Raw genomic sequence first — 18,232 nt, forward strand, 5'->3', positions numbered from 1 at the left:
CTTAACAGGATATTGCTTAAATCTTTCAAAGTCAGAGTATACATTCATTTTGTGTAAGCTGCATAGTAGTCTATTAAATGACTGTGGCAAATAGGATAACTGTACCAGAATTATCTAACCAGTCCCTACTGTTGGACAGTTGAGTTTTTCCCCCATTTTTTGACACAATAAGAATCACCTTTGCACATATATCTTTGCATGCTGTACGAGAATCCTTCAGAGCAAATTTTCAAAGTATATTCTTGAGTGAAAAAAGGATGTGCATTAAAAATTTGCCAGATATTGCTGAATGGTCTGCTAAAAATATTGTATTTACAATATTTTGTGACAAAAGTGCCCCAAACACCTGCCTCCTAATGTTAGCATTACTTTACTTTGATACTCCTTGCTGTGATTTTGAAGGAGACAGTGATGGTGTGCTTGGCAGAGAAACCTCAGAGAGAAAGAAGGGTGGCGGGGGAGGCCTGCGGTGAGATCAGAGAGTGGCAGCTGCCCCTCCAGAGCTCACACAGCGGTAGAGCCCCAGTGTGGCTTCTCTACCTTGGGTATGAACACTCGGGATGTTTGCCCTGCTTGTCTCTTAATGAGATGACTCTGATGTCTTCAGGTGTCTGTCTGTGTCTCAGTGAAGGAAGTAATAGAACAGACCAGAAGAGAGGTGGATCAGAAAAATCCAGCTTCCCCAGTTCTTCCCAACAGCCTCCCACCAGTCCTTCCTGAAAATCTCACCATTGCTTTGCCTGACATCTTGGACTCAAGATCCTTTAAATAGCACACAGATTGTCTGAGAAAAATAATGTTAATATCAGCCACTAATATGCAAGCAAAGTTAATATTTCACCTTAGCTGAAGAGACTAAGACTTTGAAAGAATGCAATTCATTCATTCATGAGTTCATTCAACAGATAATAACTGTTGAGTACCCACTGTAGGCCAGAAGCTATCACAGGCCCTGGATATATAATCATAAGCCAAAACAAGTACCAACATGGAGCTGCCAGTTAGTGGAGAAGGTGGACAATATTCAGATAATCTTGTGATTATATATATAATCATATATTTATATGTAAATCTTATTTACAAACTGTAATTATATCTAGGAATGAGCAGTATTTTGGAAAGCCAGGAAAGTGGCTATCTAAAGGATGAATTTGAGGGTTGCTGTAGGGGACGGGGGTGGAGGGCTGGGATAACTGGGTGACAGGCATTAAGGAGGGCATGTGATGTAATGGGCACTGGGTGTTATATACAACTGATGAATCACTGAACTCTACTTCTGAAACGAATAATACACTATGTGTTAATTGAATTTAAATATAAATGAATAAATAAGGAAGGGTGGATGGATGCATGGATGCTTGGATGGATGGATGGGTTTGAGGTCAGTAGGAGAGACCTGGGAGAATCCACACGGGGCAGAACACTAAGGAACAGCATGCTTGCAAAGGCCTTGAGGTGGGAAGGAGCTGAGCTGTTTGAGACACTGAAAAAGGTCCTTGTGGCCAGAGGGAGTCATAGCAAGAGATGAGGCTGGAGAAGGGGCCCAGAACCAGATCATGCAGGTCCTACACATTTTGTTAGAAGAAGCAGTTTGAGAAAAGGAATTCAGGATATGGACATGTGCATAAGGGCAGATATGGAGGAGAAGGGGAAAGTGATGGACATGGGGCTGGAGGGGAGACGTGTAGCTGGATAAGAAGCTCATCTGCTCCATGAGCCATGCGCCTCCTGTGCCTCAGCGTCCACGTGGTCCTCACCAGCACAGTGCTGTTGGGCTGGGACCTGTCATGACACATGGCACGTACTCAGGGGCTGAGCAGCCTCTCCAGGACCTACCATTCTCCCCTCATAGACTTAAAAGTCTGTGCCCCACTTTGCCTTTCAGCTGCCTGGGAGGATTCCAGCGAAAGTCCATGCCTGATTCTATTAATTGAATTACAGAGGGAAGGCCCTAGTGCATTCATCAATCCTTAATCCATCTCCACATCACCTTACAATGTTCAATGTTTTAAAAAGCCCACTGCAGCATGCCTCTAAAGCGGCTTAATTGACATAATATGGGTCACCTGTCTACATGGAATTCGCTGGCAGAGCTTCCAGGACAACCTACTTTTCCTCCCTTTTGCTTTTAGTTTTTGAACTTCTGAAATGCGTCACTGCTGCTCAAGTCTGTTTCGAGCCATTATTTAATCAAGAGGCGTAGAGTGGAGAGCTGTGCCTCTAACGCCAGCATTTGTCCAGCAGTGCGGTTGGGGGTAAGAAGGGAATGTGGGCAGGGCCTCGGGAACTGGGCCAGGGACCATCAGTGCTGCTCACCAAGCTGGTCAGCTTCAGCTTTGGCAGTCGTGTAAAATGAAAAGTATAACATGGCTTGAAGTCATGCTTTTAATGTCAAAAGCTTCTTAAAAACTGTGCATGTGTGTGTGTTTGGGGTGGGGAAAATGAATGAGTTCCGCTTTGCAGCAGGGAAGGGAATGCTTATCCAGTCCATAAGAATGAGATAGTTCCTGAGCGTAGCTTGGTGTTCCTGTGTCCTGATCGGGGAAGCCACAGAGCCAAGCATGTGGCCTTGGAGATGTACCATCTGAACTGAAATCCTGGCACCCTCCCCCCTCTACTTGCTATCTGGGAAATCTTGTAGATTAAATGAATTTTACTGAGTTTCATTTTCTTCATCTGTAAAATGAGAATAATGGTAGCCTCCTCTTACGGGGGTTTTGAGAGGATTCAGAGAGTTGAGGCATGAAAAGGCCTCTGTGTAACATGATTATTTAGTAAATTTAAAATACAGCTAACAGTGCCAGGCACTGTTCTAAGTGCCTTGAATATATTAACATATTTAATCTTCCAAGATCCCAGGAGGTATTCGTGATTATTCTCATCATCCCCACTTTCCAGATGCCCAAGATCGCCTGGCTAGGAGATGGCAGAACTGAGACCCAAATTTGGACAGTTGAGCTCTGAGTCCAAGCTCTTAAGTGCATTGCCACACTGCCTCTCAACCGTATACAATGTCAGCTGTGGTTATGCTTGGGGAGGGAAGAAAGAATGGGGGAAATACAGCAGAAGATGGCCAGAAAAGGGGAATGAGGGTACTAAGATTCCTTTGGCCCTTGGACTGTGAGCCTCTCTGACCTCCACCCACCACCCCTACTCCTTCGCCCCCCACTCCCACATCCCTTAATTCCAGTGTCTCAGACTAAATACCAAGTATGGCCTGAGTGTTAAACACCCATACTGAAACCTCTTGATCCCACTTAAATGAGAGAGAGAGACGGTCACTTTCTGCTGTTGCAACAGCTGCCCTGGTTAGTAAAGGCTGGCCACAGGTCTGTCCAGGGGTACCTGCCACCATGGCCAGGGCAGATCCCCTCTTGTGTGCTGAGTCTTATCCCTGGCTTCTTCAGACAAACCAGAAGTCCCTGGGTGAAATTCTCAAAACAGAATGGCATGGTTGACCAGATCTGACATTCTAGAGGAGACTTATTCCCTGCAGGGTTACCAGCCTAGATTCTCTTCTGATATGTCAGTGATGCTAATATGAGGCCAAAGTCCCCACACTGGGGAACAACATCGTGTGGGCAGTCCTTCACCAAAACCTTACACCAGACAAGGTGTAATCCACATTTCAAATACTGCAATCCGCGTTTCAGTTTCCTGACTTGGTTTTGTTTTGTTTCCTTGAGGTGGGAGATGGCCTAGGAAAAGCTAAAATAAGTATTTAGGTAAAACTGCTGAAGTTCACTAACTTCTGCTGGGAGTTATCTTAACCTGTAATCTTAAGGTTGTGCTTTCAGAGGGATGGAGTCTAATCACGTCTGCTACCTCGTTTCAAATGGTGGGTGGGGAGACAGAAGTCAGAAGTGATGATGTCATATCGAGGTCGATGGTATATGGGTGGTCATTGTTTTATTTTAACTTTTCTGTGCCTTTGGAATTTAAAAAAATAAATTGGGGAAAAAGAAAAGCATTAAAAAATAAGGTTTATGGGGAAGAAGTAAAAAAAAAATACAATTGCTAGTGATGGTATCTCTGTACTATGGGAGGGCATTACAGAATTAGTGGTGTTTTCCTTCAGGTCATCATCCATAGTGCCAGCGGGAGAGCAGAAACATGGAGAGGTTGTAGGGAGGGGCAACAAATGGAAAAGGCATGCTCCAGATAAAGAAATAAATGTCCTGGCTGTTCATGCTGTCATAGAACTCAAAGTTACTGTGGGAGTGAAGGTTTCAACCTTCATATTGCATTCATAAGTCCAATATTAGGATGAGGGTGCTCCATATATTTCCTTGAAACTGATCCAAACAATAACAACAGAAATGTTGCACATGTATCTGGAAAATTTTTTCATATATGTATTTCATTCTGTGTACATATTAAAAATAATGGAAAGAATATCACTAAAAATTAATCTTTAGATGGTAGGATCATGAATGATTTTTATATTTTCTGTATTACCTCTCTGGATTTTATAGACTTTTTTCAAGTGACAGATTATTTTATAATCAGGAAAAAGTCATTATTATATGAAAAATAAATGCTATATATGTAGTATCTCTAAATAACTTAATTTCTATATTTACCACTATTAACCATGGCATCAAATGGAAATATACTCCTTTAATCTAGAAATTAAAATTAGAAATTTCGAGAGAGTATGTCCTGTATCTTAAAAGGTGATAATTAAAAAACATTTGATAGCTTTATTCATACTTCTGATTTTATGAATTTTGACCACCTTAATAATTTGCCAAATTTTGAGGAGTTTAGCACATTTACTGATTTTTAACAGTGCTTGGGGCATTACTTCACAATTTCACCTTTACTTTTTTTTTTTTAAAACTCTTCAGTACCATCCTGGTCTGGCAATTTATCTAGATGCACTTAGTCAAGACTGTTGTGCGCGTTTACCACTGTTCAATTTAATTGTTCAGACATTTCTCTTTCACAAGATTATTTCCAATGGGAATTTTCCCAGTGGCTTCCTCAGGAAAGATCAATGCCAGTAATTCATTTAGTTTCTTGACAAACATATTTTCATCCCCAGGCCCATATTATGTCCACAAATAACCAAATGATCTTTTTTTTTTTTTTGATTTGCATGAATGAGTTTTATAAAAGATATATGAAGTTCTTTCTGGCCTAATTTAAAATTTTTACCCGATTTGCCGTATTTAGTAGGCCTAGTTGAGCTGGGTTTAGGTAGCAGTTTCCACTAGTGTGCTTAATACTGGGAATCACTGTATAAAGTTCAAGCGTCTTTGCTTGCTTGCTTGCTTGCTTGCTTGCTTGCTTTTTTATTTACTTTGCAGGAGATCCTTAAGCACTTTGTAGTCCTTTTCTTGGCTCTTGTGTAGGTCTGTCACCACATTTATTCCAGCGACAGGCTGTCGTACATGGCAGTGCCATTGCACAGGGTTCATTAGGCGATATGAAATGGACATGGAGACCAAGGTAAACAGAAGAAGACTGCCATCTTGGGCAGCTTCATGAAGTCCACAGAATTTCTGGCAAAGTAGAGCTGACCACAGTAACCATAGCTCCTGCTTTAGTCCTTTCTGCCTGAATCTTTCTGAAGAATTCTCCCTGCTCAGGGTGCCCAGGGTCGGGGAGGGGTTAGAATAAATGCTAACGGTTTTGGGAAAAGGTTTGGTAAATCATCTTGTATGCTAAGCCCCTGTGTAACATTATCCAATAGTAAGGAGATGTCAGCAATCTTAGCTATTTAAAGCTTTAAATAGACCACATGAGTAATGTGCTTCAGGTGCTTATCACTAATTAATTAATTCATTTGTAAGTGAAATACCTAATTAAGGCAGTTTAAGGGAGCTCCTGCACAGCCTTGATGTGGTGGGTCCAGTAACAGAGCTTTTAGTTGGTGAAACTTGTTGGACAGTTTCCCATGGGCCACGTAGCTTGATCAGATTTTATTTGGAGTGTTTTGTGTGCGTGTATGTGTTTTAAGTGTGGTGTGTGTTTGAACCGGTATTTAATATTGGCCAGAGTCACTCACAAATTCTTAGCTTTGGAAGAAACCTGAAGATAACATGGTTGGGATCTCATGATAAAACAAGGGAAATGAACAGAAGATATGCATGACCTGGTGTGATGCCTATTGCCCTGTGCGCGGCCGTCAGGAAAGGCTAAAGAGCCTGTCGCTTCATGACTTCTTCCTTGGCTTTGATTTCAGGGGCATTTCTTTCTACTTGAAAGTTTGCTTTGCTTTTACCCTGCCAGAAAACTATGTAACCCAAAGTGTTCGCCATTTTGCCTCAGCTAGTAAGAAACTTTAGCCATGTTTAGAGCTCAAGTATATTAATCCGTTTAATTATCTGTTCCCTATGCTCCCTTTCATCTTCTTTGTTCTTTTCTTAGAATAAGGACATTGTCCTTAAAGGAAAAGAGCCTTGTAAAGGCAGTTAACTAGCTCATGGATAAGAATGCAATTTGGGGTTGAAAAATTTGTATTTAATCATATTGTGCCTCTGCTCTGCTATAAGGGAAAAGGACATATTTGAGTGTAATAATTATGGCTGACTTATAACGTGTTTTGTTCCTTATAAACTGTTATTGCTTCAAATAAAATGACTAGAATAAAGAGCATGAACGAATGCACCAAAGATACCTAAGCTGCTCTCAGGATACAGGACAGATTTAGAGGCAGCAAGAAAACAGATTGAACTTGGATAAGTGGAAAATGAGAAGGAAAATGGATATAAATATAAGCTATTAGAAGCTACCAGTTCTCTTCTGCAGTAGACTTATTAGTATGGAGTCTGGCTCACACTACCTTTCAAGCAAACCCCAGTGCTCACTGATGCCTTCCCCTCTAATCAGAGCTAACGTGACTTTTCGTGAAAAACAAAACAAAGCAAACAAACAAAAACCCTTCCTCTATAAATTTAGGTCCTTAAAAAATTGTCTCTGCAACAGAAAATGGATATTTTTTCTAAAATGTTTTGTAACAAAATGCCGTTTGGAAAAAAAAAAAAAGTGGCAGTGCCTTAAATTAGTTCTCTGAAAAAAAGCACGTACTATGAAATAATCCTTTTTGCCTACCCACGTGAAGTAAGGGTATGTGCTGAGAACTTTGAAAATAGTTGCTGTAGTCTTTTCTCAGGCAGAAACCCACCAAAGACACTACATCCAGGCTTTTTTGTTCTCTGAGAGTCTGGCAGGAGGTAAAAGGTGCAACAATATTTGTTGTAAGGGAAACTTGTAATTACTGTCATTTTTAGAGAGGGAGGCGTTAGAAATACAAAGGCTACAGTGGGACTCTGAAAGAATATAAAAGTTGACCTCAAAGATAAATTCCTTAAGAACAGGAACCTCTTTCTGATTATTTCTTTATCCCCTATTGTACAACATCCTACATAGAAGAGGCATCAAATGAATAAAGAATGATTGACTTACTGGTTGAAATTAGGCATCATTCTATCTACATAATCATTTTATTTCTGTAGGAAATATCCTTGTGTTGATGGTAGCAGATAGTGTCTAACCAAGGGCTAATTTTAGATGGAAAGTCGTATTTTAGATCTATTATTATTTTAGCCAGAAGAAAACACAGAAATGGAGTGGGTGCTGGAACACATCCATTATTTGCCCCCTGGAGATAAATGGAGTAGTTGAGAATAGTGTACCGTTGGCAGAACATGGTGGGAAAATTTGCACATTGGCTTCCCACAAGGACCTGTTCTGTGCTGTTATTTCATATTTCAGTTGCTGGGATGCCTATGTTATAACATCTTAAAGTGTTAACATTTCACCACCACAATAATTCTGAAAAAAAGAAACGGAAATTAATCAAATTAAACACACTCTCCTGGGAGAACTGGATTTGTAGCTCGTGCATCTTCATCAGCGGCCAATGAGAGGGGAGGAAGCCAGGAGCGGAAGACTGGGGCCCGGGGAGACCTAGCTGCATGCCATGTGGTGAGGGCAGTGCGGGGCCACCTTGGACCACACCCAGGTTGGTGTAGCTATCCCAGGTGTGCAGTGTGCTGGGCAGGGGATGTCAGGTAGAAAATAGTGTCAGGTTCCAGGGTCACCTTCCATCTGCAAAGCTGCCTCCCCTTTAATAGTGCTTATTAAGATTCAGTGAGGAAGTTCTAGCCATTGGAGGTTGAGGCCTGGCAGAAGGCCCAGCCAAATGGGCACAATGTAGGAAGCATTACCTGGGTGCTTAGGTGTTCTTCAGTTCTCTGGCTATAAGGCTGTAGGGCTCAAACCTCACCCATTGCTGGAGATCTGATTTTATATATAATGCCAGGCTTGTTCAGGGCTGGCTTGGGCACCAGCTGAGCAGAGCCTGCTGAAAATACAGTTGTCGCTAGAAAAGAGAGGAGTTGGTGGCTAGGAAAGACCTGCCTAATGGACTTGACCTAAACCTTTGGTAGCGCTTTGGCATGGAACACATCTCATCTCATCCCCCCGTCCCTTCAGAATGATATCTCCATTCTGAAATTTCTTGCATCAGAGTAGAAGCAGTCCCCAAATGCTCTGGAGTCAAAAATACCCAGTCACCACACTTCCCAGTGAAATCCAGCTGCTGCTGGCAAGAGGGATGGAGAAGGAGCAATTTTTCCATAGATGCTCTTACGCAGCCCCAGGAGGAAAGCACAGGACAATCGCATCCCATTTGTCAGACAGCAGTGACTTGACTGGTTTCGTTCATACTGCCGGCTCCTCTGGAATCTTCCTGTAAGATGCAACATCCTCAGGGGATTAGAGCCAGAACCTTAGCCCAGGACCGAGTTAATTAGAACCATGTCTTTTTTATTACTTCACATCGAGAAAATGGTATAAATCCTGCACATGCTGAATTTCCTCTGATTAAAGGTATTTAGGGTTAATCAAGGGAGCTTCTTGTTCCTTGAAAGTAAAAATCAGGCTTTTTTTTTTTTTAACTATACCGTTGAGCTATTTTGCCATGGTTACTTGAATCATAAAAGCAAATCTGAATTTTTTTTATCATTTTCTTATCAATCATCAGAAATACTGTATTATTTTTAAAACTAACAAGCCCCACCTCCCTCTCCAAAAAAGGGAAAGAGTCCAGAGCTACAGGACAAAGAGCCAGGGACAAAGCAGTGGGATTCAGGGGTATGGAAGTGATCCCTAAAGCATTCTTATTTAACAGTGTCAAAGACACCTGCCGAGGTTGTGCCCAATAAGATTTGGCCACATCACCAAGGTGGAATCCTGTGTGTTGCTGAAGAGCTGTGTGGTCTCCGCCCCACGCAGAGCAACTTTCTACTCACTCTGCTCCTTAGTTCTTATGTAGATTTAAGTCCTAGTGGAGAGTGCTTAAAAATACGAAGTTGGCTTTTATCTCCTTCATTTCAAGAAGAGAGCAGATTTTGTAGTTTCATCTTGATAAGATGAGGCTAAGGTTGAACTCAAATTTGAAAACTCTCTCTCCATCCCAGCTTACACAAAAGTCTTTTCTTAAAAATGAAAGAGCAGTTATTCCTCTCTGGCATGGTCCCCAGAAGAGTGCTTTTATTTACCTTGTGTTTTTACAGACTCTTCTCAAAATCGGTAAGTAAGTAAATACACTAATGCATATAGCACAAAAGGAAGACAGCTTTTACTTGGAGCTGGCTGTGGAATAGAAACTGAAGCATTTTGGCTACTTAACGCAAAATTAACACTGCTGACCGGAATCTGTTTTCCTGTGAAAGAGTTAAAGACTAGTGTCATTGTTTTTTGGAAATATTATTATCCATTATCATCAAGGAAATAGAATTTAGAAAATTTTATAATTCAGCTAGAGTAAAAGCTTTGTTACTTTAAATTCTATTAATTCACAGTTGGTTTTGTTTCTGATAGTATCTGGATTGACATTTAATTTTACTCAACAAAACTTTTCTTTGTGGATAAGAAGGCAAGTGATTAAAATGCAGTAATTTATAAACAAGATTGTAACTGTAATGTTGAAAATGTTAAAAGAACAATTTGGTTTTGGACATCTTTGATGTCTTTAGAAATAGTTCTTTACATATAAATAGTATGTTTACTATTTATAGTGAACTATACTATATGTATACTCTACATATAAATAAATATGTATGTTTACATGCATACAAACATGCCATACACAGATTGTTTTTTGAGTCTTTCGAGCAGGTCGCTAATGAAATATCTTGTAGTACGCTCTGATCACATACTTTGGATCACCTCAGAAGTTGAAAGTAATACGTTTGCCCTGATACATTCCATTATTTAGGATGTTTTAGATTGGTCTTCCCTTCTACTTAGTTTGATGACTGAGGTTTAACAATATAGCCAGCCCCACTAAGGGGGTTCCTGGGCCCTGAGTAAAAGGTAGGTTCATGAGCCCACTAGGCTGCTGCCGACTGTGACTTTGTCTGTTTGAGCATGTTCTGCCCTCGGAACGGGTGTAGTCAGGGGATGGGGGAGAGGTAATGAGCACTGAAGAACAGACATTTTATCAGGCAAAATGTGACACAGACTAAGATCACCTTTTATCATTGTTTTACTGAGTCTTTGGGGTAAGATCACTGAACACATATCAATTGAGTACCTACTGTATACCAGGTTCTGAGTATTTATAGGCAAATAAAACAGATATGGCCCCTGTCCTCATGGAGCTTATAATCTATCTGGGGAGACAAGAAGTAAACATGCCCACAACTATATATGCATACACACACACACACACACACACTCACACACTCCAGAAGTACTCTGAAGGATGGAACGAAGGGCCATAGGATACAGTAGGGAAGACTTAGTTTGGATACAGCTTATAAATGGAAAGGTCCAGGTGAGCGTCAGAGAGTTGAGCTCTTAGAATAATATCCTTTGAATGGTTCTTAGTTCCTCCTTCCCATTCTTCCTTTGTAAACAATGGAAGATGACAGGAATCCCCCAACCATGAGTTTTAACCAAGTTACTACCAATATTGACCTTTCTGTGCCAAGCATCATGAATTTATATAGGTCTAACAATTGCAGTTGTTGGGGCCATGGAAACACGGGAGGCAATGTAGAATAGTAAAAAGGGTCTTGGACTCCTTAGGAAGACCTGAATTCTTCTGGGGATGGAGAGGAGAGAAGAGGACAGAGGTTCTTAACCTCTCTGTGCATCCATTTCCAAAAATGTAAGATGGGGGAGAATTTTAGTACCCACTGTATAATGTGAGAATTCAGTGAATCAATTTAAAGTAAAATACTTAGAACATGCCTGCCTCTGGCAAGTTCTTAGGAAGTGTTACTATTATTACTAATGTTACTGTTGTTTCTAGCGTAACGGTGTTACTACTATTACTGAAAGGAGGTCACCTCCTTGAAGGATAGTACTCCAACAGAGGCAGACTGTTTAGGACACTGGAGCAAACATATAAACGGAATAGTGTGTGGAAACCAAGACTTATATTTCTACAATTCCTACCACACCTCCCTTTGTTTCAGGCATGTTTTAAAGGGGCAACCTTTTAATGCTGGAAGAGGGGCCGTAAACCAGGAATGCTTTGATACCCACAGGCACTCTCTTGTTCCTTAGGACACAGGCAGGTAATTACACCTCTAGGTATGAGGTGTGTATAGGATATTAAACTAGTGCTAATTTCGTAATGCTGTCACACCTGTGGCTGGGAGAGACCACAAAGATAACTGCCGTTTCCCACAGGTGCTTAGACGCGGATTCGCTTAAGGCAATGAGTTGTTCTTTTTAAGCGACGTAATGAGACCTTGTAAATTAAACCTGGGAAGGATTTTTCAAATCATGAAAAAATGTGTTAGAAAAATATAAGTATTAACAGTAGCTGACTTCTACATAGATATTCTGTTTTAACAAAGCTAATACAGAATTGCAATAAACAGCATCATTTTCTTTTCACTTCTTAATGCATACAGATCTCTGAAATCCTGTCATTTATTTTCTTTGTACTGTTTTCCTTAGCATTTCCTGTAGAGGTGCCGCCTGGATTCAGTTACATTATGGTAAATTCTTATTAAATGTTTAACAAATAATAAATTAAGGAGACTTGGCTGTATATCCCCTTTCTTCTCTGTATGTGTGTGTATGTATGATCATGTGACAAACACGTCAAATTGTAAAACTCAATCCTTTTCCTACGTACTCTTCAGATTTGGGGATGTCTGAAATAGTTTAGGAGATTATGCTTCTTTAGCAGAAGAGAGAGAAACCAGGATGGTATGATGGGAAGGAAATTGCCTGTGAACTCATGAAATATAAAATGTAGCTCTTTAGATAAAAAGAAAAGGAGAAGAAAAAGACAAGAAATGGAGTCTACTCAGAAAAAAATCCTCATTCCCTAGCGTTTGTCTGGAGGCCAGTGTTCTAGGAGCTCTCCTAAGTGTTCCTTGTGTGGGTAGACCCCTTTCTGGGGGAGAAGACCGCAAGTGGTCGTGACCAGCCAGTGCCCCTTAGCCCTGACCCCACTCCCTGTCAGCCAGAGACCTTGGAGGTTTTACCTGGAAGTCTGACACTTGGCCCTGCCCCTCCTTTGTCTCTGGCCCAGTAGCATACCCCATTGAGCCTCCTCCCCATCTTCAGTTTCTCCTCCCTCTCCAAAGACCGCTCAGAAGGAGCTCAGTTTTTCCTAAAGAGTAAGAAACAAAAATGTCTTTATGTGGGAGTCCGTTTAAGAAATAACCGACTCCTGTTTATAAAGGCCCCTTTCATTCTGTTTGCTGGTATGTGTTTCCTGAGCAGCCGCGGGCGGGACTGCTCAATGGGGTCCAGTCAGAGATTGCGATGGCTAATTTCCAGGGCCGGGATGGGGGTGGAGGAGAAGGGGAAGTGCTGTGCATGTGGCCATGTAGGTACTACCCACAAGAGTTACTCAGAGGGGCCCCAGGAGCTCAGCCTTAAACTGGCCTACGTACGTCTTGGTAGCAGGGCAGTTTCTTCTGCCAAGTAACTTTCTTTATGTGTTCCCATGTACGGGGTGGTTTTCTTTTTCACAAAATACCCTTATTAAAAAAAAAAAAAAAACAACTTAGAGAAAATAACAGGCATTAGGTAGGAAACAGTTGGAACCCAAGGTTTCTTTCTGCTACAGGCCAGCAGAGTGCTGCCATGGAAAGCCAGTGTGTCACATTTCCTGTGGAAGTCGACAAGATGGCGCCCAGAGCCAGGCAGAGTTGTTAGGCAACAGTTCCCTGCTGGTCTTGGGTCTTAGTTAGATTTATATAGAGGTCATCAAGCCTGGAGAAAATCTGAACCGCAGAAGTAAAGAGGGGGTTGGTTTAGTGATTCACAACATTTTTGAAGCTGTGAAATCAAATGGTTACTTTGGGTTTTCCCCCTCCATACACAAAAATGTATGTAAACACATTCACATTTTTCCGTTCTGCACTAGTAAATGTCTGTGTGTGTGTGTGATTTAAGTAAGAAGACATTTGTTTGTGGGACTGTAAATGGATTTCATAGGGCCTTTTTAAGCTAGGAGAAAGCAACCGCATAGCAGGATTAATATGGTAAAAGTTTCACTTTATTTTATTTAAAAATTATTTTACAGTAAAGCAAACATGGAATAGAATAAAAAATGGATATGAATTTAAGATAAAAATGGAATGTAGCCCTTGCTTGGGACTGGAAAGGCGCACAGATTCCTGAGGGGCATAGGTTTACTCTCTTCTCTCAACTTTAGTAAATTCTCTGAGATACCTCAGCTAACAGATGGCCATACAGGTCAGCAAGAATGGGCAGCAAAAATCAAAAATTATTCTCTGCCCAAAGATACTTAAATTCCCTACTCCTACTTTTATTCTATAATTATAAATTTATTAGCCTTTCAGGTTTCTATTTTTGAAAGCATCTCTTGACAGGTTTAAGCTGTTAGTCATTCACATTAGTATGAATTACCTTANTTTTTTTTTTTTTTAAAGATTTTATTTATTTATTCGACAGAGACAGAGACAGCCAACGAGAGGGAACACAAGCAGGGGGAGTGGGAGAGGAAGAAGCAGGCTCACAGCAGAGTAGCCTGATGTGGGGCTCGATCCCATAACGCTGGGATCACGCCCTGAGCCGAAGGCAGACGCTTAAACGCTGTGCCACCCAGGCGCCCCTAGTCATTCACATCTTAGTATGAATTACCTTATTAGCTTTATCTAGTTAATTACCGAACTAGCTTTCTGTTTCTGCTTCGCAGATCAAATAAAAAACTGTGAGTTCATAATGCAGGGTCACTTAACTGTTTTGTGGACTAGAGCAAGCCAGTTCATTCATTTGAGCGCCAGTTTCCTAATCTGAAAATAGGAATGCTAGCATCTGCTTTTCCATCACAGAACAGCTATGAAGTCAAAACGACATAATTCACATGGATGACCTTTATTAAGTTATAAGGAACTATTTAGATATCAGTCACCACTCTATACTTTTAGTTTAGATCAGTGGTTTACCCTCATGGTTATTAATACATTTTAGTTGAAATTAGTGAACAGATGAAGAAGAATGGCTCAGGGAGAGGTAATTTTGAGATAGAAGACGTTTGGGAAGATCAGGCTCACAGCATTTACCTCAGTGAGGGACTTCGGTATTTGAAAGTATTACAGATCAGAGGAGAGAAGGGAGAGAGGAAGGAGATGAGAAAAGCTGGAACAGAGTTCTGCTCTGCAGTGCAGTGCAGGAGCCTTGAGGTAGCAACACCCAATGGCCCCAGCTGCTACCCTGGAAAAGTTCGAGAGTTGAGATTCGTATTCAGTTGTTAGGCAACCCCCAAGACACAGACTGTGGAGTTCTGAGTATCATTATTCTCAAAATAAGGATCTGCCAAAAGTATACATAATTTAAGGTAAACACTGGTCCTGCTTAGCTCTCAAAATATGTAATGCTCTTATCTACTTCTGGTGATCCTGCCCATTGTCTCTTGTTCGGTGTGCATCTCTAGTAACATCAGCAACCAGGGACCATGTCCTGTGTATGTACTCTGTGCCTGCACGAAGCATGTTCTATGAATGGGGCACTATTCTAGCACTAAGAACTAGGTACTGTAATACTTCCACTTTACAGTTGACAAAACTGAGTATTTAAGTAACGTGACCGGGTAGTGTATGGCAGAAGATCCAGCTGAAACCAGGTAGTGTGACTACAGAATGGGACGGATTCTGTGTCTCCTTCCTCCCAACCAGTGGCAGAACCATTGTAAGTAAGAGTAATTAAAATGTGCAGAAGACAGGAAGTCCTCAGACTCTGCTTCTGTGAAAACCAGAGGGCACTCTCTTCTTTGGGACTTAGTGCTCCAATTCTCTTACACAGGACTTGACTTTGAAGCCTTAGATATATTTGGAGAGGTGAGGATGGAGTAGGGCCAAAAAGGAAAAGGCTCCGAGAAAGCAGTCAGCTGTCTTTTTGTTTTGTTTTTTAAGCTAAATAAGAGTTTGAGACGAACAGAGGTCTAGGGGCATTGAGAATGTAAAGTGTCCATTTTTTAAAGAAGTGCCCCCACCCTTTTTAAGAAGTGGGCTTTCAGATCTGCCGTTAGCCATCATAAGTTATGCTGAGTTGTTTTGCTGTCTTACAAATCTTCTGAAATCATCAGTTTGACATTATGCTTGCTTCTACCTCCAGGCTTCACCAAGGCACATCTAAATTTATTTAGAGAAAAGTCGTGAAGAGCAAGACAAAATAGTGGACTTAAAGCCTTTTAAAAATATGCTGTCTTCCCTTCTAAACAAATCATAGAAATTCAAGGCAAGGGGCGCCTGGGTGGCACAGCGGTTAAGCGTCTGCCTTCGGCTCAGGGCGTGATCCCGGCGTTATGGGATCGAGCCCCACGTCAGGCTCCTCTGCTATGAGCCTGCTTCTTCCTCTCCCACTCCCCCTGCTTGTGTTCCCTCTCTCGCTGGCTGTCTCTATCTCTGTTGAATAAATAATAAAAAAATCTTAAAAAAAAAAAAAAGAAATTCAAGGCAAAAGTAAATTCATATGTAAGGGGAAAGGCATCTGACTCAAGAATGGGCTCTGGACTAATTTTTTCAGGCACAGAGGGGTACAGTGGGCAGAAATGTAGGGTGAAGCTTCATGTTTCAGCACCCCACAACAGACCCCAAAATCACCGACACAGCATGGTGTTTCCATCACTGTCCGCTGTCACAGATTTCTATTTTTTCTTAATTTGGTTATAGTTGACACAATGTCACATTAGTTTCAGGTGTACAACATCGTGATTGAACAAGTCTGTATATTCTGTGCTACACCACCAGCAGAGCTCCCATCTGTCACCACACAATGCTATTATAATATCATTGACTATATTCCCTGTGCTGGACTCTATTATTTTGTGATCCCTAACCAACTTTTTTTAAGTCAATAAAAAATAGACTAACATTTATAGTCCAGATATTAAAGTCCCCAAACAATAATCATTTTTTTGAGAAAATACTTGGATATAGGTACCAGTCAGATACTTGTATTTCTCTATTTTCAGACTCGTTCATGTTAAACAACTTTTTACTTATGGCCTGATCAATATTAACTGGAGTGTGTGGAGACCTTTCCTAAGCTCTTCATCCATCAGAAAGAGGCCGTTCTTGGAGGCAGATGGGACTGTCTAAATTAAGGCAAGTTGCCAAACACACTTCAACTGGTTCCTTTCCTTGGGCTATTAATTAGAAAAGTCTTTCCTCACTCCTGGGCTGTGCTGACCTTCTCATTTTTTTGTCTCCCCTAACCATTAGCACTTCCGTTTGGTCAGATAATTCCATTTGAGTGCATTGGCAGTCTGGCAACACGGTACATAATTTTGTCTGGAATCAAATGTCTCTTGTTTATCTGCACCTGTTGTCATTTTGAATTACAGTCACTACACTTCTTTTCTCTGTTCCCCTTTCCCAGTTTAATAGTATTAAAATTCTCCAAACTCAGATTTTCTTGTATTATTCAGTGTCTCCAGTTGGACTAAGATCCAACTGCCATTAGATGAATAACAGTAAATATCAGACCTGTGAAGTCGGTCAGGTCTGATTCCTTATGTCATTGCTCAGATTGTGATTCCACAGTGACCCTTACACAGGAATTGCAAAGCAAGTTCATAGCAGTGCTTATTTTGTTTTCTAGGGGGACTCTATGCACCAGATTCTTCTTTTTTTCCGTCCAGCTTTATTGAGATATAATCAGCATACAACATTGTATAAGTGTAAGGGGTGCAATATGATGATTTGATTCATTTATATAGTGCAAAATAATACCACAAATAAGGCTAGTTAACACATCCATCACCTTTCCTAATTACCTGTGTGTGTGTGTGTGTGTGTGTGTGTGTGTGTGTGTGTGTGAGAGAGAGAGAGAGAGAGAGAGAGAGANTAAGGCTAGTTAACACATCCATCACCTTTCCTAATTACCAGTGTGTGTGTGTGTGTGTGTGTGTGTGTGTGTGTGAGGAGAGAGAGAGAGAGAGAGAGAGATAGAGAGAGAGGGTTTAAGATCTCTCTCAGCAACTTTTAAGTACATAATACAGTATTGTTAGCAATAGTTACCATGCTGTACATTGTATCCCCAGAACTTATTTATCTTATAACTGAATGTTGTACCCTTTGACCAACATCTCCCCACTTCCCTTACCCTTAACCCCTGGCCACCACTGTTCTACTTACAGAGAAATTCTTATTTAACCTAACCGATCACTATATTTCACATTGCTGCTATCAACTATTTTTTTCTTTCTTTTTCTGGAAAAAAATTGGTTCAGATGCCCCTCCTAGGTGCTTTCATCATACCCTGGCCTTTCTCCAATCTTTGCCCATAAGACACCATGTTGCAATTGCCCACTTACAGGTCTGCCTTTACATTTGGAGTATAAGTTTCTTGAACACTAAGCTTGTGTCTGCTTCCCTGGCTCCCAGCACTGCCTGGCACATAAGTCTCTAGATTACACTGATATTTGATAGAAAAGTAGTGCCAGAGGGCTGGCAAGAGTTCTGTTTAATTGCCCAGTTAGATTAAATAAGACCACCCAGATGTTAAGGGAGAATGATCTGTTATGTAAAGGAAAACTGAAAGTTTTTGAAACCAAGTATTGCAAGTGTTCTTTGCAAATGATGGTAAGAAAGATGAACTGATCCCCTTGTGTCATTAGCATCCTAACGGTTTTCATGACACCAAAATACTTCATGGAAACCAAGTCTTCTCTCAAGTCCCTGTTGGGTGTTTGCCTTTTTTTCAGACTTTGTACAATCACAGTATCTGGTGTGAACTGAACCATGTCTCATATAAATCATGTATTCTTTGTTCTCAC

The 18,232-nt window shown here is 41.0% G+C and overlaps 1 protein-coding gene across 4 annotated transcripts in view; it reads left to right on the top strand.

Annotated features, from left to right (window-relative positions):
* The window catches only part of GNG2 (G protein subunit gamma 2), a 126,016-nt gene that overhangs the window by 60,450 nt on the left and 47,334 nt on the right, over positions 1 to 18,232 (top strand). For 2 of the 4 annotated variants that reach the window (XM_034648483.1, XM_019807227.2), the window contains one exon: positions 16,427 to 16,559. The exons of the other annotated variants lie outside the window; for them this stretch is intronic. The gene's annotated coding sequence lies outside the window, so the exon portion shown is untranslated. The remainder of the gene's footprint in view (positions 1 to 16,426; positions 16,560 to 18,232) is intronic. 4 annotated transcript variants of the gene reach the window in all.

This window comes from Ailuropoda melanoleuca, chromosome 20 (assembly GCF_002007445.2).
Source record: "Ailuropoda melanoleuca isolate Jingjing chromosome 20, ASM200744v2, whole genome shotgun sequence".
Classification (NCBI taxonomy): domain Eukaryota; kingdom Metazoa; phylum Chordata; class Mammalia; order Carnivora; family Ursidae; genus Ailuropoda; species Ailuropoda melanoleuca.